Source organism: Myodes glareolus, chromosome X (genome assembly GCF_982192425.1).
Source record: "Myodes glareolus chromosome X, mMyoGla1.1, whole genome shotgun sequence".
NCBI classification, from domain to species: domain Eukaryota; kingdom Metazoa; phylum Chordata; class Mammalia; order Rodentia; family Cricetidae; genus Myodes; species Myodes glareolus.
Window position 1 is genome coordinate 20,541,663 of NC_142053.1, and position 18,866 is coordinate 20,560,528.

Consider the following 18,866-nt stretch of genomic DNA (forward strand, 5'->3'; position numbering starts at 1 on the left):
TAAGTAAATGAAGGTTATAAAAATAAGGTGGAGAGGACGTTAGTTTACCTCTGGGAGACTAGGCAAGTACCAAAATATCACCTGGAAAAAGGTCTCAACTCTTCAAAATGTATTGCCTTTTAAATTATGTGTATCTATACATCTGCATGAGCATTCTAAACACTTGCATTCCATAACTGACCTCTGGCCAGATTAGGGATGATCTTAGTGGATTAATGGAAGTTCCTGGTAAACAGAAACTGGCCTTTAGGCCTCTGTTTGCCCAGCCAAAGTCCTTCCGTTTAGGACATTCTTACCAGTACTATCATTGGCCGGCGGGGGAGGGTGCTGCTTTGGATCTAACAATGCTTTAAAAAGAAAAAATCAGGACCTCACGCATCACAAACTGGCCTCAGTCTTGCTATGTTGTAGCATAATTAATAAAAACTCAGAGACAGAAATCAGGGTTCAACCTGAAGGTCAGAAAGGCAAAAAAGCTAGCCACTGGTTCCTACTTCAGTCCAAAATGGCGATCCTGCCTTCCAGGAATCTCAGAACGAGACTGAGACTGAGATCTGTCTCCTGATTTATAATCCTCACTAGTTCTGGGATTAAAGGGCGTGGACCACTACTGCCTGGTTTCTATGGCAAACTTGTGTGGCTACTGGGATTAAAGGTGTAAATCATTGTGACTACTGGGATTAAAGGTGTTTGTCATTGCTGCCTGGTCTGTAAAACTGGCCAGTGTAGCTGTTTTAATTTTTCTGATCCCCAGCAAGCTTTATTTATTAAAATACAAATGAAATGCCACTACACTACATAGCTCAAGATGAGTTTGGATTCCCGATCATCCTGTCTTCCCCTCCCAAGTACTGGAATTACAGGTGTGCCCAGTTGGAATTGCCTTTTGAGTCTTGCTAATTCTGGAGCTAATACAGCCGAGCTGTGCGTTGCTCGTCTCCCACTACCTTGATATACCTTGTCAATAGATAATACCTCTGATGTTTCTGGTTTATGGGATGATGGTTGACTAGGAGACTCTTCGTAGACTTGAAGGCTACTTTTGTTAAAACCACAAACTCTTCACACATGCAGTTGGTGACTTCTTGATGGCAGAAGGAGGTTACGTCCACCCTCAGGTCATGCTAATACTGTCGTTTTCTGAGCATACCTTCCATGAAGAGCCATGAGGTTAGATTCCACATGTATAGACGACTGACTACCTTTAATTACCTCTCCCCGTGCCTGACCACTCTACTTCTCTGCTTCTTTTTCTTTTCTTTTCTTTTCTTTTCTTTTCTTTTCTTTAGACAGGGTTTCATGTAGTATGATAGACTGGCCTCAAGCTCTCCATGTAGCCAAGGATGACTTAGAACTCCTGTTCATCCTGCTTTTACCTCCCAATAGCTGGGGTTATAGGCATGCACTGCCATACCCAGATCTTTATCTCATAAATCCCCCTAAGCCCTGGCTTCGGGTTTGAGAGTCTGACCTTACAAATAAACCTTTTTTCTTTACAAAACTCATTGTTTTGGTAGTTGACATACTATGAGATGAGCAAAGTGGGCCCAGATTAAAGACATATGCGCCCTTCAGTGTCTTCCCATGTGAGAACTTCCCTCTACTGTTTTCTTGTCCTCTGAGACAAAATAGGCATAAAGTTTATCAAAGTTTGACTGTGAGGCTCCCTGAAGTAGAGAGCATAGAGTTTACGAGCTGTAAAGGCTCCTGAAGGTGTTGGCCTGTTGTAAAGAGGCTGCTTGTTCGTTTCCCGGCTGCCCAGACTCCAGAAATAATCACATAGAAACTATATCATTTGCAATACTGTTTGGTCAATAGCTTAAGCATTTTTCTGGCTAACTCTTGCATCTTAATTTAACCCATCTCCACCACAAGGTCATGGCCTACCAGCAAAATTTCAGTGTGTCTGTCTCCAGTGGCAGCTCCATGGCTTCTCCCTGACTTCTTTCTCCCAGTATTCAGTTTAGTTTTCCCTGCCTAGCTAAATTCTGCCCTGCTATAGGTCCAAAGCAGTCTTTTAATAACCAATGGTATTCACAGCATACAGAGAGGAATCCCACATCATTGACTTTCCCTGTGGACAGAGTATAATAGGTCTAGATGTGACTGATTTGCTGATATGGCAGATGAGAAATTTAGTCCCCTTTGCCTTTTGATGTGCTCTGAGATAAAAGAATGGCAAGGCCTATGATACATGCCTTCAAAGGCTAGGGGAAAGATTCCAGGAGATAGAGATTATCACAATAAAAATAATAATAGCTAATACTTACAGAAGAGTAGGTTAGAAACAAGACTCTTGAATGAGGTAGTCCCTATAATTACCCCCAGTTTACATACAGAGAACCTGAGACACGGGAAAGTATGTTGAAGTACATTGAATGTTCAAGAAACTGAGGAATATGGGGCTGGAGAGATGGCTCAGTAGCTAAGAGAGTATATTCCTCTTGGAGAGGACTGGGGTTCAGTTTCCAACAGCCTACATTGGGTGGCGCACAACTGCCTGTCTAGCTACAAGGAGATACAAAACCTCTGCCCTCCTCAGGCATCTACATACATATGCAAAGAATCACACACAGCACACGTACACATAACTAAGAAATAAAATGAATCTGTTTTTTAAAGAAATTTTGAGAGATAGAAGTACAAATACATCCCTGAGCAAGTCACATCCCAAATTGAGCCTATTTTTCTCATTGGTAAGGTGAGAAGGTTGTACTTTAAATGCACCCAAAACATCCAGAGAAAGCTTCCAGAGTTGCACCAGGCATGAAAGTATATGCTTGTAATCCCAGCACTCCGAAGGCCGAAGCAGGAGGATTGCAAGTACTAGGCTAACATGGGCCACATGGCAAGACCCTGTCTAAAAACTAGCACAAACAGGAAGTGGAGCAATAGAGCTCAGGTGAAGAATACTTGCCTCTAACTCCAGCTCAGGGCATTCTGACTCCCTCTTCTGGCCTCCATGGGCATCTGCATGTGACATACATACATACACACATGCATGCACACACACATACACACGGGGGGAGAAGTAAAAATTAAGTAAATCATTAAGAAAACCACAAACAAACGGAAAAGTCTTAGAATGTAATTTGTTGATAAACTGTAAATTATTTTTGAAAATTTGATCAATTCATGGATCACACTTTCTACAATAGTTCTGTTAGATTCACATGTTGAAGCATACATTGCCAAATTGCCCTTTATTTTATGTTTATTTGACAAGCATTAATGCTTCAAAGTGTTCTGAATATTTCCTCCTTAGAGTGCAATAAAAAGACTGAGGGACATTCTCAGTAAATCTGTTTAATGCAGACTATAATTTAATAATATATTTATAGCTCTTTGCTCTGCCTCACTGAGATAGTTAATGTGCATTTTCCTGTGAGATGAACAGAATGGTCATCCCCATACCACACAGCCCAGTAGTGGGTTGTGTGATTTGTACATGCTAAGGAGGTGGTCTCTCACTGGGCTAATAGTGATTGAGTCTCTTTTTACTTTTCATTTTGAGACAGAGTCTGACTAAGCTTTCCAGGCTGCCCTTGAATTCACTTTGTAGGTTAGACAGGCCATGGACTTGGGATGCTCCTGCCTCATACTCCCAAGTGCTAGGATTAAAGACAATACCACCATGCTTGGCTTCTGTTTTCTTTTTGTTTTGTTTTGAGATCAAGGCTCTATGTAGCCTTGGTTGGCCCAAAGTCCCAATGAGTAGCAGGCTGGCTTCAAACTCACCTGTTGCTGCCTTCTGAGTGCTAGGTTTAAAGGCACATGCCATCACACACAGAAATGTCTTTTGTGTGTGTGTGTGTGAGCACCGCTTCAGTGACAGACACTGTCTAGTCAATACACACATTATAATGCCTTTTACATTCAGCCCTCTTGGGGTAAATGTAATATGATCTTGTCTTCATTTTGCACTGACAGAAACAAGTTCAGACTGAAATAATCTACAAACAGCAGAGTCAGATAGTCTTTTTCTATACTATCCCCCAAATTTCCCTTTACTCATGAAATGGACTATTCTCTCTCTCTCTCTCTCTCTCTCTCTCTCTCTCTCTCTCTCACACACACACACACACACACACACACACACACACACACACACACACACATTTGGATTTGGGGGGAAATGGAGGGCCTGCTCAGTTCTTTTCTCTTGCCTTGCTTGCTTGTTTGTTTTGGGGTACTGAGAACTAGACATAGACCTTTTGCATGACAAGCAAAGTACAGCTTGACTACATCTTCAGCCATCTTTCTACCGTCCTATGGAGAAAATCTTGCTATGGAGCCATGGCTGCTGGCTTGGTACTAACTATATAGCCTAGGTTGGCTGCAAACTCACAGCAATCCTCCTACCTCAGAGTCCTAAGTAGCTGGGATTGTAGGTTTATGCCATCAGGTTAAGCTTTGGCAGATTTCATAATGACATCCAGGTGTGAAAAGAGACAAAAATAGAAAGGAAATGATATGCAATTTAGAGGAAATTTAAGAAAAAATGAACCTGTTCCCTTTTCCTCCCCTCCAGTCCTGCCATTGGAGCATTTATATTTGAAAAAAAAATGTAAGAAATGGCACAAGCTATTAGCAGCAGCATGGAACACAAATGGCTGGGGTACAGTAAGTACCCTGAATATTTGAGGAATGTCACAGACTCATAGCTTTATTTCATACATGCGCCAGTGAATGAAAGAAGGACAGGGTCACCTTGAACGCTTGAAATATCACCAAGGTAATAATGGCAACCAAAACAAGATTCTAATAATAAGAATCCCTAAGCAGTCATGTTGCTCTTAACATTCTCGGTGGCCCATATAGCAGCTTCTCAGATATGAGCAATGCGTGGGCCCTCTGTCAGGAAGAATTCACCGAGCTCCTTAGTGTTGATGCTTTATTTTAACATTAAATATATGACATCATAAAATAAGTTATAAACTCCTTATGCTTCATACCGTCAAACAACTGTAATACCAGAAGGACTCTGCATGTTAAATGTAAGCAAATTAAAGAATCAATACAACTTGAGTTAACAATATTCAGTTAGTATGCTGGATGGCATTTATTTGTTGAAATAAAACCCCATTCCCCAATGTGAATATTATTATGTGCATTGTTAAAAAAGCATTTCCTTTGAATTGATTTGATATTGTCTGCTTTCATGTAGAGTAAACATTTATGAATTGGGATTGATCTCTGTTCTTTTTTTTTCTTGGATCCAAAATAGTACTCTTTGACACTATTAGGATTATAATTGAGAGGCAAATTCTGTTGCTGACTTCATGACAGCACAGGATTCTGAATTGATCATCCTGGGATACAACTGGAGGATCAGTTTTGGAGACACAGATGAAGAGTGTAAGTGTTGGACTCTGGCAGATCTAAAATTATGTCCTGACTCTGGCTTTTCCATGTTCTAGCTGTGTGTGCTTGGGTAACTTACCTAACCTCTCCTTTCCTCAGTTTGCCTTTTCTATAAAATGGGGGAAAATAATAACACTTTAATTTTGCCAACGAGGTCAGCAATATGTGTCCATGGTAAAAATGGTACCAAGACCAACAACCTGAGTTCAAACCCTGGGGCTCACACGATGAAAGAAAAGAACAAGTTCCTATGGGTTGTCCTCTGACCTATGGCATGCACTCACACACAGAGATGGAAGGAAGGAAGGAAGGAAGGAAGGAAGGAAGGAAGGAAGGAAGGAAGGAAAAGAAAAAAAGAAAATAAGAAAACGCAAATTTTCAACACCAGCTAGCTGGCATGTTGGTACACACCTTTACTTTCAGCACTCAGGAGGAAGAGGCAGGTAGATCTCTACAAATTTGGGGCCAGCCTGGTCTATATAGTAAGTTCCAGGCCAGCCATAACTACATAGTGAGACCTTGTCTCAAAACAAACAAACAAAAAAACAAATGCAGCCAACAGAAATAAACACCATGACCTACTTTCTCGATATGTGCAATGTTTTTTTTAAAGTAATTTTATTAAATTATAAAAGTTTCCATTTACGCCCCTCTTCCCAACACCCTCCCACTCCCCCCACTCCCTCTCCTCCTCCCTCTTCGTCCCTAAGGGCAGTCAGGGTTTCCTGCCCTGTGAGAAGTTCAAGTTCCTCCCCCCTCCCTCCAGGTCCAGGAAGGTGAGTATCCAAACAGACTGGATCCCCAAAATCCAGTATATGCAGAGGAAACAAGTCCCAGTGTCATTGTCAATGGCTTTTCAGAAAGACTCCGGGCCAGCCACATTCAGAGAATCCGGCCACATGTGCAATGTTTTAAGAGTGAAATTCTAGAGAAACTAGAAGTCACTCAGTGTCACTTAATAGCTCCTATGTAACTTGAGAAACTACATGGGCAAGCTGCAAAAAAGACATTCCTCTGCCCCCCAACTCTGCCCTCCTGAGATCTGCATCTACTGATGCAGGTTCGTGCATTAGAGTAGAACTGGAGATGGGATTGAGCCCATAAAGGGAGAGAGAGAAAAAGACGATGCAAATAAACTGTTGGGAATGTGTGCAACAAATGCCTCTAGACAGCTGATGTTATCTAAAGCCCACCGACAGGGCCTTGCTCGTTTGTTTCCTGGCCTGGAATGAGTCCCTTGATTCCTGAGGCCCCCAAGGTTGAAAATAGCCCAGCCACCTGCCAATAGCTGGTGTATTTTTAGGTATAGCAGGACTGGAAACCCAGATCTCTATGCCTGGAACTTGAGCCAGGCAGTTTGGTGGGTCTTTCACCTCCATTGGGTGGTTTGGTCTGGCTGCTAGATATAATATCACACTGGAGGAAAGAGCTACTAGAGCAGACTGGAACAGAGGAAGGAAGGTGTGTTTGTTTGGGGAGTGTGTATGAGAGGTTTGAGCTGGTGGGCACGTGGTAAAAGAATATAGGCAAGTTTCATAAATGGCAGGACCCCACAACAAACAGAAACCCTAGCAGTAGACAGTTTCAAAAATGGTGTTGAGACTTAGAATGTAACTCAGAGCCCTCACCTACTGTACAAGGGCCTGGGTTTGATCCTCATCACTACAAAACAGACAACCCCACCACACACGCACGCGCGCGCGCACACACACACACACACACACACACACACACACACACACACTGTGCTGACTAGGCCTAACAGCACATGTCTATAATCCTAGATCCTAGGGAAGCTGGGGAAAGAATATTGAGAATACTAAGATTTCCCCGGCCAGGAGGAGTTCAAGTTCAGCCTTGGTAACTTTCTGAAACTGTTTCAAAGTGAGAAGAGGAATGGGTATATCTCCCAATGACAGGTTCTTTTGAGGCCCTGGGTTCGACTCCTAAAACCACAGAAAAATTTCTAACATGACAAAGTAAATTGGGAAAGTCCATGACAGAGATACTGTCTCAAAAGAAACCAAATGAAAAGCTGAGGGTACAGCATAATGTTAGAGCACTTGTTTGGAATACATGAAACCTAGATTCAATCCACAGTAATTTAAAAAAAAAAAAAGCTAGACAAGTCGTCTCATGTTTATAATCCCAGCACTCTGGAGGGTGAGGCAAGAGGATTGTTGAAGGACATACTGGGCTGTATAGTAAGTGCAGGCTATCCTAGGTTACAGAGTGCAACTTTGTCAAGAGCAAGGAAAAAAATGCTGAATGTGTTGGCACACCTTTAATCCCAGCACTCAGAAGGCAGACACAGGCACAACTGGATCTCTGTGAGTTCAAGGTCAGCCTGGTCTACAATGACTTCTCTTGGTCTCCATTCAGGGACACCCCTGACACATGCCTGAACTCAGCGGCTTTCCTCAATTGTGGAGGCCAATTTCATAACCCTTTTCTTCTACCCTTAAAGCCAGAGCTATGTGACCAAAGCTTCCAATTTCTGCTGCTTACTGGGGCTGGAACATGGCCCCCTCATTCATTTACATCTTCGCTAACTTTCTGGTTTTGATGGTTTCCTTCACTGTCTAAGCTTGGCTCTCCTGAAACTGGCTTGGTAGACCAGGTTGCCCTTGAATTCAGAGATCTTTCAATTACATCTTCACCAGCTTTTTGTTTTCTATAATTTCCTTCACTGCCTAAGCTTGGCTGTTCTGGAACTTGCTCTCTAAACCAGGCTGGTTTCAAACTCAGAGAACCACCAGCCTCTGCCTCTGGCATGCTGGGATTAAAGGAGTGCACTGCCACACCTTGCTCTAAATTTTTATTTAATTCCTTTTCATAAATTGGAAATTTAACTGGTTGGAATTTTGCCCTGAAGTTTCCACTCCCTTTAATCCATTTCTCAGTCTGCTTATTTCTTTGACTACAGGATGCAGCTCCATTCCACTTTCTGGTGCCCTTTTTTTCTTTAAATATTTTTCCTTACTCAGTTTACTCCTTCTCATTTTATATCTGCATTAAAGTTACCACTAATAACCATATGACAGAGTCTATGCTAGGTTGTTTTGAGATTTCCTCTGCCAACAGAATTCATCCAAAACTTTTTCCTTTCACCTCAGGCAGACTCTTCAGACAAGGGGGAAAAGCAACCATTTTCTTCACCAAAGTATCACAAGAACATCTCTAGGCAACATGCTAAAATTTTTCTCCTCTGAAACCCCTGAGGCAGCCCCCCATGGTTCAAATCATTCTCAGTATCATTGCTTTCCATGTTCTTACTAGTGAGACTCATTAAACAGTGCTTGAAGTGTTCCAGTGCTTTTCTAACCCAAAGTATTAAAGTCCATATTACTCCAAACAGAAACATAGCCTGGCCTGTCACAGCAATACTCCACTTCTGGTATCAACTTCTGTCTCAGTTAGGGTTTCTATTGCTGTGCAGAGACACCTTAACCACAGCAACTCTTAGGGAGTAAAAGCATTTAATTGTAGCAGGTGGCTGTTTCAGAGGTTTAGTCCATTATCATCATGGTGCCACATGGTGGCGTGCAGGCAGACGTGGTGCTGGAGATGGAGATGAGAGTCCTACATCTTGACTTGCAGACAACAGGAAGTGGTCTGCCTCACTGTGTGTAGCTTGACCTCAAAGCCCAGCCCCACAGTAATACATTTACTCTAACAAGACCACACCTCCTAATAGTGCCACTCCTTTTGGGGGGCATTTTCTCTCAAATCACCACAATCATCAGTACCAAAAAAAAAAAAAAACAAAAGATTCCCTGGAAAAAATTATAGAACCAAAAGTCACTGTGCATAAATGGTCATACTTTTTATGTGGTTTTGGTTTTATGAGAAAAAGTCTTAAGAGTCCAGGCTTGCTTGGAATTCCTTGTGTACAGGTCAGAATTATCTCACACCAACTATATAGCCGATATTGACCTCAAACTTTCGATTCTCCTCTTTCTGTCTCCTGAGTTCTTGCTTGGCAGGTGTGTGGCACCCCACCTACCACAGCAGTTTTTTTCAAAGATGTTTTATGTGTACGGGTATTTTGCCTGTCTGTATAGCTGTAGTGCCTTTAGAGATTAAGGGAGGGCATTAAATCCTCTAGAATCTCAGGTTGTTAGTCACTGCGTAATGCTGAGAACTGAATGAACCCTGGTCCTCTGCAAGAGTAGCAAGTTGTCTTAACTGCTGAGCCACCTCTTCAACCCAGTCAGTTTTACTTATAATTGCTTCAAACCAAAATCAGCACAAATGTTCATCAACTAGTAAATGGATAACCTGTGGTATAGCTATAGTATGAAATAGTTTCTAGTCATAAAAGGGAGGATATTTGTTGGATTTGGTCATGCACACCATAATTCGAGCACTTTGGTGACTGAGGTGGGAAAATTGCAAGTTCAAGCCCAGACTGGGTGACAAAAGGAGACTGCAGCTCAAAAAAAAGGAGAGACCAACTATTAAGCACAAGGAAACCTAGATTAACCTGAGAGTAATAATGGTGAGTTAAAGAAGGCGAATAAGTCAGAAGCGTATTGCCATGTTTGTCCACAACTCTGGGAAATTCACAGTGTTTCATAACTGCAGGAAGCATGTCATCAATGGATGGGTGAGAGGGAGGAGGAATGACAAAGGGCACCAGGAACCTTTTAGGGCTGATGGCTATTCACTCTCTTGATTGTTGTGGTTTCATAAATGTTGCATGCATCAAAATGCATCAATTGAAGCCTTAAACAAGTGCAATTTGTGGTATGTCAATTCCACTTTAAATAATAAGGTTAGATTTTTTTCTTAATTTAATTTTAGATCTAAAGGGCAAAGAGGAGGAAATTGTGGTTATGGAGTTGGGGGAACATTTGATGGGATGCGAGGGAGAATGTTCCAAGCAATGAGAACACTATGCAAAAGTCCTGAGTAGGAGAAGACTAGGATTTACTTCAGGAGTTCAAAAATGTCCTGTTGGGATTGAGTTGAGAGATCAAAGAGAATCATTGCAAGAAAATAAGACTGCAGAGCTTGAAGAGCCAGGAATATGCAAGACCTGCTAGTCATCTCTTCTAGCAGGCAAATACCTGCTGAGTGCTCCCTGGACACCAAAGCTGTGCTAGGTGTTTGGGAGTAAAACTCTTGGGGAATTCTCTCTTTGACTTTTAGACTGGTATCTTCTTGAGCCGGGTATACAAGCAGCACAAGCCTGTCATTGCAGCATTCAGAGGGGTGGAAGCAAAAAGACTAGGAGTTCAAAGCCAGTCTGGGCTGTGTGAAATTCTGTCAAGGAAGGAAGGAAGGAAGGAAGGAAGGAAGGAAGGAAGGAAGGAAGGAAGGAAGGAAGGAAGGAAGGAAGGACGGAAGGATAAATAAAAGGACTAAATAAAGGAAGAAAACCTAGAGATTCCTAGTCTCGTGGAGCTTCCATTCTAAAAAAGAGAAATAGGCAATAAATAGCAGTCAAATTAAAGTATCTAGAGGACGAAAAGTGAGCCAAATGTTGTGGTACATACCTTCAATCTGAGCACTCAGGAGGCTGAGACAGAGGCATTTTCCTGAGCGTGAGGCAAACCTGAGCTGTTAGACCTCATTTTCAAAACATCAAGTGAGGGATGAGAAGTTCTTTGGAAAAATGCAAAGGCAGCATGGGGTCCTGGGAACGTGAGCTGTAGAACAAATGCGTGGGTAGAATGGATCAGGAGCATCTCCAAAGTATGGACATATGTTCTTTATTCTAAGGGCAATGGGAATCTATCAAAGAAGTTTAAACAAAGCTGTGCTGCGTTGAAGCCAGATGTGGTTTAAACAAAGTTGTGCTGTATTGGAGCCAGATGTGGTAGTACAGTCTTGTATTTTCAGCACTCAGGAGACTGAAGTAGAATTGTGGCTGGGCTACAAAATGGTGACTCACAACTGCCTATAATTCTAGCTCTGGGGGAATCAAATGTCCTCTTCTGGCGCACTCGCGCACGTGTGTGTGTGTGTCAAAAGTTGTGACATAATTTTCTTTTGAAAAAGACTTCACAGGGCTGGGGAATGTTGCGCTGTCATAGAGAGTAAGACTCTAGGTTTGATCTCTAATGATTAAAAAATATGGGCGATCTTTAGTGGTCTGAAGAAATGGTTTAGTTAGTAAATTGTCTGCCATGTAACCATGAGGATCTGAGTTCAGATCCTCACTGTCCACGTGAAAATGTGTTAGGTGGTGTGTTTGTAAATCCTGAAATGGGGGAAGGTAGTACTGGGGCTTGTTGACTAACTGGTCTAGCCGGTAGGTGGGCTCTAGGTTTGGTAAGATAAACTGTCTCAATAAGAATAGGGTGGCCAGCAACAGAGGCAGACATCTGACATCTCTAGCTTCCACAAATATATCCACATGTAAACATATGCCACATTACCACCCCACCCCACCCCACACACACATGACAGAGACAGACAGAGAGAAAGAGAGAGAAAGAAGGAAGGAGATCTTGAGACTACTGTGAAAAATAAAATCATAAGTGGGAGAAGCAGAGAAGAAGGTATAACAATAGTCCAGATGAAAAATAATCTTGCCTCTGAGAAGAGCAGCATTGGGCAATGCATTTAAGATGGGCGGCAGAAGTAGATGACTAGGACTGGTGACTGATTGAATATAGAGTTTAGAGAAAATGGACCAGTAAAGCAGGACTCCTGGGGCACTGACTTGCATAACAAGATAGGCGGTGGCATCATTCCCTAGGATAAGGCACACTAAGGGAGGACCCGGTTTGCAAAGATCATGAGCTTGATTGGGGATGTGGTGATTGACATGTGTTCATGATGCCCAAGTGGAGATGTTCAATGACTAGATGTGAGTCTGGAGGTCAGAAAAAATAGGTAGAGTGGAGGAACAGATTTGGGAAACAGCACTTTATAAGTGATAGAAGCAATGAGAACAGATGAGGTCAACAGTGCCTAGAAAGACCATTTTGTTTCTCCACTATGTTTGATCTCTAATTTTTATCCCCCAAGGTCTTGGGGTTTAGACTTAGAGCCTTGCCCAAGCTAAGCAAGTGTCTTGCATCCTCAGTCCTCTTTTTATTTTTATTTTGAGACCGGTTCTCACTAAGTTGCCTAGTCTGGCCTTGAAGTCACTTTCTAACACAGTCTGCTCTTCAGCTTGGGATCTTCCTGCCTCCACCTCTTGAGTAGGTGGAATTATAGGTGCTAGGATTACAGGTACGTGTTGCCATATCTGGCAAGAAGCAGGGTCTTAAATGCAGCCTCAAGGTACAGGCATTAGAATGCAAAGCACACTCAGGGATGAGAAAGAAGGAAAACATGCAACTGCTGAAGCTTTCTCTCTCCTAGGTTAGTCCTGACAGACTCTAAGAAGTACACTTGGACCTGCCTCCAGATTTCAACTAAGGTTTCAAAAACAAACAAACAAAAGTCATGAAGCCAGGGGTGGCAGTGCACGAACTTAATCCCAATACTCAGGAGACAGAGGCAGGCAGATCTTTGCGAGTTCCAGACCTACAGAGTGAGACCCTGTCTCAAAGAAAAAGATCATGAAAGTATCATGTTCTGTGGTCCTGTGGCTGGCGGTGACAGGATGAGACAGATGAGGAAGAGCCGCTGGCTTTGGTAATTGTTAGATTACAGGGCCCTTCGGTTAGTTCTGACATATCAAAGGAATCATTCCTAAAAGGAGTGTGCAGATCTAGGTTTTCTTCCGATGATCCTGGAAATGACCCTGGGGCTTGACCATGCTGGGCAAGTGCTCTACTGCTGAACCACATGGTCCCTACCCAATTCCATACCTCCTTTTTCTGTTTGAGGGTTTTCTTTGGTCATTTTAAAATAGCTCCTTATCGTACAGTACTGGTTGGCCAGGAAGTCACTATGTTGACCAGGCAGGTCTCAAAATTCCAAAGGTTTTTCTGTCCTTGCTTCCCAAGTGCTGAAATTGTAAGTGTGAACCAACATACCTGGCTAGATTTTTGTCCTTTGGTCTGGGACAAGTCTCATAGAGTCCAGGCTGACTTTGAACTTTGTATATAGCCAAGAACGAACTTGAAGTCTTAATCCTGTTTCTACCTTCTGAGTTCTGGAACTGCAGGTGTGCATTCCCATGCCTGCCTAGCCCTTCATACCTCTTAAGAGATGGATATAAGGCTGGAGAGATGACTCACCATGTTTGGCATTTACTTATCTATTTTAGAATTTTACTTGGTTTTCAATTTGTTACACTTATTTGTGTGTATTGTGAGGTGCGCAAGGCATGATGGGAGTGTGGAAATCAGAAGACAACTTTTGGAAGTTGGTTTTCTCCTTCTGCTACATGTATCCTGGGAATCCAACCCAGGTCATCAGGCCTGATGGAAGACATATTTATCTGCTGCAAGGTTTCCTGGGCTGAACTTGAGCTCCCTCCGTTTCTCGAGTGGCATAAGGACACCATACCAGGCTCATCTCCATCTTAGAAATAAGAAAACCAGGGCTACCGTAAGCAAACTTGACTAAGATGGCACACAACTAGGATGTGGCAATGATGAAGTGGTAACCTAGAGCTGAATGCATCCTCTCCGAGCTTCTTCATCAGTGCCCCACAGTTCAGGACTCCTGCCTCCTGCCAGGCACTTTTGGAAACAATGCAACTGGATTATAGGGCCGGTTACTTTGAAGTATGAAATCACATGGACTGAAGTGGTGTATAATTATACACAAGCTACATCTTAAGTATGTGTTACCGAAGGATCTCCCTGCCTGGCTTACTCATCCCAGTCAGCAAAATCAGCTGTGTTTCTTTGAAGAAACATGCCAGCTGTGCTGTGCCCTCTATGCTTTCCTCTAAAGTGCATCCGTTTGTTGTTCTCCCCCTAGATATGTCTTCCAAGTTTGCTTACAGAGAAAATTGAGAAGTGGGTAAATGGGTAAATGGGATAGATCCTAGATTATGGATGTTTCCCTACTCCTCCCCTCCCCCGCCATGTGTGTGTATCTGTACACATGCACACACACACATGAGGCATGTATTGGGATTAAAGGCAAGCACAGTTTGATTTTTAAGAATATTCATTTGATCATTTTAAAGTTGGTGTGTGCATGGATGAGTGCATGAGCCATTCGAGGCAGGACATGTTGGGTCCTCCAGGAGCTTGAGTTCCAGGCATTTGTGAGGTGCACAACATGAGGGCTGGGAACCTGGGTCATTTGTAAAAAGCAGGATGCACTCTTTTAAGCACTGAGGTGCCTCTTCAGACTGCACAGTTTGAACTGGTACTGTCTTGGCATCTCCTTCATTTTAGGCTGTTCTTCTCTAAAGCCTCCATTACCTGGGACCTTGCTCTTCCCATTTACCACATGGACTTTCCTCCTATTTGTCATGCAATCAGGCTAACCAGAAATTTTCTATCTAGAAATATAGATGACATTCAACAAAATCAATGTATCTTTAAGGCTCACATTTGTACTTAGCCTTTTGGGACACAATGTGGACAGCGTATCAAAGGGCAACACTAAAATTTCATCATGCATCCGAGATGTAAAGCTGGATGAGGTGGCTTGGAACTTGGAGGGCTGATACTGGGGCTGTCAAATTCAAGGCCAGCTTGGAATTTCCCTGCCTGGAATCTCCCTGCTCTCCAAAAAAGGAAAATAATAGAAAGTTATTTAGAATACAAAATGGGACCTCTACAATTGAGATAAAAGTGGCCTGGTATGGTGGTATACACCTTTAATCCCAGAAGCAGGTGGATCTCTGTGCGTTTGTGACCAGCTTGGTTTGTATAGTGATTTTCAGGATAGTCAGAGACACATAATGAGATCCTCTCTCAAAAAAATGTGGAGATAGTTACCTAATATCGAAAATGCTGAGTGTGTCTGTATTTCTTGTAGAAAAATGGCAAAACTTAGGATCTGATGTGTAACAGAACTAAAATGACATGTAGAAATATTCAAGACTAGAGGGGCACTAAAATATGCGGAAGTATAACCTGGAACACAAGTGTTGAGTATTGAGATAAGAGATTTGGAGTTGACCTAAGACAGTATCTGGGTTACAGCATAATTATTGTGGATTCCACTTGACTTTGTTTTTCTTTTGAGACAGGCTTTCCAAAGACCTTGAACTCATTCTGTAGCCCTAGCTGGCCTCAAACTTAAAGTGGTCCATATACTTCAACCTTCCAAGTTTGAGGATTTCAGACACGCAGTAACCATACTGAACCCAGGGTCTCATGCAAGCACTCTACCAAACTGAGCTACATTCCCAGCACCTCCCACCCCCTGATGCTGTATAACAAACTTAACCAGTTTCTGTAACCCTTGGACTTTCTTTAAATTCCTGGAATCTGTGTAATAGTATAATGGACTGAAGGTCTTCTAATCGCTATACAAACATACATTATCCTGTCAGCTCAGTTAAGCAATTGACCATAGTTTCCAGAGGTCATTAGTCCTTGCTTTGCTGAAAGTCCGTGTGCTTCATAGGCTTCATTCCACAGCCATTTTGAACAGTCAGCAAGAATTCCAAACTGGGCAAGATGGTGCTCACCTGCAATCCCAGCAGTTGAGACTCTGGAAGCAAGAGAATCAGAAGTTTAAGGACATGAGTGGTAGGGTCAGGATGACTGCCCATGAGTCTGAAGCCAGCCTGGGTTACAGAGTAAAACTCTGCCTTAAAAAGACAAAAACAAGGGCTGGGTATTGTGGTATACATCTTTAATCCCAGAACTCAGAAGTCAGAGGCAGGTGGATCGCTGTAAATTCAAGGCTAGCCTGCTCTACTAGCAAGTTCCAGGTCAGCCAGGACTACATAGTGAGATGCTATCTCAATAAATGAATTAATGAATGGATAAATAAACAAATAAATAAAAAGTTTTGGGCTTGAGAGATGAATTACCAGCTAAGAATACTTGTTGTTTGTGCAGAGGACCAAGGTTTGATTCCCAGCACAAACATGGTGGCTCACAACCACACACAACTCCATCCCAAGGGATCCAGTGACCTCTTCTGACCTGCATGGAAACCAAGCACGCACATGGTCTGCATAAATACACATGTAATAAAATAAATAAGTATTTAAAAAGATGAAAAAGAATTGTTCTCTCTTTTATCTCAGTCCTATGCCCGAGACATTCTTCTTGTCTTAGTCAACTTTATTTAGCAAGATAACTTGAAAAGCCTACGTAAACAGTGTTGTAATTTGAAAGATACAAGCAGCACTGGTGCCCTTATTGCCACAACAGAAGATGAAAAACATCCTTGGCTTTTCCCACAGACTCTAAATAATTCACAGTTCAAGTCATAGGGCCCCCCCTTGCTATCTCTAATGCTACCCTCAACTTTTGAAGAATGGGATGTTGTTTCTATTTTTTTAAAAAACAAAACAACATTTAAAAAGTCATATATACATAGTGTGAACATATAGCAGACAATTTAATAAGAATTAAAAAATAACTGATAATTGTTATTATGTATAAAGATGTGAAGTGACTATAAAATACAGGACAATTTCTCCTATGGTTTGATTCTGTAAGTTTGGGCCAAGAACCAGGCAGGAGATTCAGATGGTAATGGTCATGCTATGGGTAGATATCCCACAACTGCTGGGTCTATAACTCTCTCTCTCTCTCTCTCTCTCTCTCTCTCACACACACACACACACACACACACACACATGCACACACACACACACACACACACACAAGATCATGAATAATGACATGAACATGGTGTGTGCTTGACATCAAGCTAAGACATACAGGTTCAACTTTGAACTTTGGCTGCCCCTAGTCCTAGTCCAGTCAGTGAAGTTCCTAGTCCAGTTGGTGAAGCAGACGATGAACTGGCAATTTGAACAGTCACTTCTGTGTAAGTCCGCCCATATACTATATAGGGCACAGTGAAAAGCACCAGCTCTAACAGGGTGGGTGAGACTAGGTCTAGCCCTTTTCACATGAAAGATAAACAGGAAAATGATGACAGTACTTAAACAGCATCAAAGAAGGCTGTGAGAACTCTAGAGAAATGATCTAACAACAGTAGTTGTCAGAGCCATTGTAGCACTAAGAAAAGTATGGAATATCACCAATTAGTTTGAGATGGTAAAGATCCTGTTTAATCATTTGACTTTCTTGGTACATTAGGTAGGTAGGTAGGTAGGTAGGTAGTTAGTTAGTTAGTTAATGAAATTCTTATTTCACCTGGATCCAGGTTTTAGACCATTGGGAGCAAGGATAAGGAAGTGCAAGGGGATTTTATCCAGATTAACTGTTGCCATAATTTGACTGCTTGCTTGTTTGCTTGGCTGGAGACTCCTTCCAATCTGTTTCATCTCTCTCTCTCTCTCTCTCTCTCTCTCTCTCTCTCTCTCTCTCTCTGTGTGTGTGTGTGTGTGTGTGTGTGTGTGTGTGTGTCTGCTTTATCTAAGGACGTTTTCAGAATGAATCCTAAATGAACTTGTACTGATATGTGATTAACTGCTCATAGAAGAATCTCCCATACTTGCACAAGGAAAAGATCTACCTGATGTTATTCTGAATTGTATGGTCAACCTTATTTTTCTCTTAGTAATTTGCATTTTGTGGGTCTGATGTAGGGTCTGGAATCTGCTTTTTAAAATGTCATTCTTACCCTTAGGCAAATTTGGAAAGTCATGGTTTAACTACACTGTCCCTAAAAATAGAACTACCATATAACCTAGATAGGTCACTCTTGAATAAAGAAAATGTGTATATGCACAATGGAGGTTTATTCAGCAACCAAGAAAAAATAAGATTATAACTGTGAAAAAATAACTGCACTTGGAGATTATTTTATTAAGTGAAATAAGCCAGACCCAGAAAGATAAATACGGTACAGTTTCTCTCCTATGCTGTTCCTAGATTTAAAAGGGGGGAGGACAGAGAGGATCAGGTGTGTGTGTTATGAAATTAAAAAGTAGATCATGGAAAACAGGAAATGGAATACTTGACATGAAAGCAGTAGGGGACACTGCTTATGAGGGCAAAGGGAACAAACCACAGGAGGAGAGCTGAGGGAAGGTTATCAATTAGAACAAAGAATGATACATATGAAGGAAAATGCCATAATTAAGCCTTTTATTTGTATGCTTACAAAATATAGACATTAAACAAAGATATTGTCCCCAAGGTTTGTAATAAATCACTTTGATTCTTAAGCACATATGGTTAAGTTGTAGACCATTAAGAGTTTTAATGACGGAATCGGAGAGATAGCTCAGTGGTTGGGAGCAACTGATGCTCTTCCAGAGGACCTAGGTTATTTCTCAGCATTTATATAGTGGCTCACAACCACTTGGTACTCCAGTCACAGGGGATCTGAACCCTCTTCTAGCCTTTGCAGCATGTACACACAGTGTACAAGACTTCACACACACACACACACACACACACATCTATATATACATAAGTAAAAATAAATCTTTTTTAAAAATTTAAAGATTAAAGATTTTTTTAAAAGAATTTAAACAACAAAACAAATCTTATGTTTGGAAAGCATCATATAGTTTATAATACCATATACAC